Source organism: Oncorhynchus keta, chromosome 19 (genome assembly GCF_023373465.1).
Source record: "Oncorhynchus keta strain PuntledgeMale-10-30-2019 chromosome 19, Oket_V2, whole genome shotgun sequence".
In the NCBI taxonomy this organism is placed as follows: domain Eukaryota; kingdom Metazoa; phylum Chordata; class Actinopteri; order Salmoniformes; family Salmonidae; genus Oncorhynchus; species Oncorhynchus keta.
The window spans coordinates 75301544-75304043 of NC_068439.1; positions in this window are offsets into that span (position 1 = coordinate 75301544).

The window sequence follows — 2500 nt, forward strand, 5'->3', positions numbered from 1 at the left end:
AGTCTCTCTCTCTGTAACACACACAGTCTCTCTCTCTCTCAATTCAATTCAATTGACTTTATTGACATGGCAAGTTCATTATTACTTACATTGTCAAAGTATACATGTCAAAGTATACTATATTATTGACATTACTTTGCACTTTTCACTGGCTGTCCCTCAGGTTGTGGCAGGAGGACACATATTTAGCTGCCATAACTGCACATTTTGGCTTTTCACCCAATAAATCTTAGATTTTTTCTTCATCTTTTATAGTTTCAAATTCTTTGTATTGAATTATAATTTTGGTAAATAAATATTTGTCACAGTGTAATGTAATAGGAAATGCAGCTGTCTCTACCTCTCCCCTGGAGCAGAGTGAGCACAGCCTGTCCTCTCTGGGCAGCCAGGTTTGTCTGTGACGACCGGTCTCTATAGCCAGACTGTTCTCACTGAGTCTGTACCTAGTCAGTGTTTTCCTCAGTTTTCTATCAGTCACAGTGGTCAGATAATCTGCCACCATGTACTGTCTGTTGAGAGACAAATAGCATTGAAGTTTACTTTGATTTTTTTTGTGGTGTCTTTCCAATCGGTGATATATTTTTAGTTTTGTTTTGTGATGATTTGGTTGGGCCAGATTTCCTGAGTGCTGTCCTGAGGCTCTATGTGGTTGGTTTGGGTTGGTGAACTGAGCCTCAGAACCAGCTGGCTGAGGGGACTTCTCTTGTTTCATCTCTTGACATTGTGGAGCTGTGTGATGGAATGTTTTGGGGTCACTTGTTTTTAGATGGTTGTAAAATTTGATGGCTCTTTTTTCTATTCAAATGAGAAGGAAGTTTTGGCCCAATTCTGCTCTACATGTGTTATTTGGAGTTTTTCTTTGCACTTGCAATACAGTCTGGCAAAACTCTGCATATAGTATTTCAATTGGATGTTTGTCCCATTTGGTGAATTCATTATTAGAGATTGGACCCCATATTTCACTGCCATATAGAGCAATTGGTTCTATAACTGATTGAAATATTTTGAGCCAGATTATAATTGGAATTTCGATTTTAATGTTCCTTTTAATGGCGTAGAATGCTCTTCTTGCTTTGTCTCTCAGCTCATTCACAGCCATGTGAAAGCTACCTGTGTTGCTGATATTTAGTCTTAAATATGTGTAGTTTTTGGTGTGTTCTAATTGAACTGTGTCCAAATAGAATTTATATTTGTCATCCTGATTTCCAGACCTTTTTTGGAATATCATTATATTTTAACGGTCAGAGCCCAGGTCTGACAGAACCTGTGGTTAACGGTCAGAGCCCAGGTCTGACAGAACCTGTGGTTAACGGTCAGAGCCCAGGTCTGACAGAACCTGTGGTTAACGGTCAGAGCCCAGGTCTGACAGAACCTGTGGTTAACGGTCAGAGCCCAGGTCTGACAGAACCTGTGGTTAACGGTCAGAACCCAGGTCTGACAGAACCTGTGGTTAACGGTCAGAGCCCAGGTCTGACAGAACCTGTGGTTAACGGTCAGAGCCCAGGTCTGACAGAACCTGTGGTTAATGGTCAGAGCCCAGGTCTGACAGAACCTGTGGTTAACGGTCAGAGCCCAGGTCTGACAGAACCTGTGAAGATGATCTAGGTGCTGATGTAGCCCCTCCTTAGTGGGAGACAGCAGCACCAGGTCATCTGCGTACAGCAGACACTTGATTTCAGTGTTGTGTAGGGTGATACCAGGTGCTGCCGATTCTTCTAATGTTTTTGTCAATTCATTAATGTAGATGTTAAATAGTGTTGGACTTATTGGGCAGCCCTGTTTCACTCCCCGTCCCTGAGAGAAGAAGCCTGTTTGCTTGTTGCCAATTTTAACCGGACATTTGTTTTTAGTGTACATTGATTTAATAAAATCATGTTTTCCCTCCAATACCACTTTCTATTGGTTTTGTGCCAAATTGAATCAAATGCTTTCTTTAAATCTACAAAACACGAGTAGATTTTGCATTTGTTTTGGTTTACTTGTTTATCAATTAGAGCGGAGGGTGTAAATGTGGTCTGTTGTACCATCATTTTTTAGAAATCCAATCTGGCTTCTACTCAGGACGTTGTGTTAGTGAAGGAAATTATGTCGTCTGCTATTTATAATACTGCAGAGAATTTTCTTTAATTATTAGGGTCAAATTTGTCTGCATTTTTGTCTCCTCTATTGTCGCCATTTGTCTCTCCTCTCTCCCTCTCTCTCTCTGTAACACACAGTCTCTCTCTCTCTCTCCCCCTCTCTCTCTCTGTAACACACAGTCTCTCTCTCTCGCTCTCTCTCTCTTTCTGTAACACACAGTCTCTCTCTCTCTTTCTGTCTCTCTGTGTCTGTCTCTCTTTTACACAGTCTCTCTGTCTCTCTCTCTCCGTCTCTCTCTCTCTCTGTCTCTCTCTCACAGTCTCTCTCTCTCTCTCTCTCTCTCTCTCTCTCTCTATCTGTCTCTCTCTGTCTCTCTCTCTCTCTCTGTCTGTCTCTCTCTGTCTGTGTCTCTCTCTCTCTC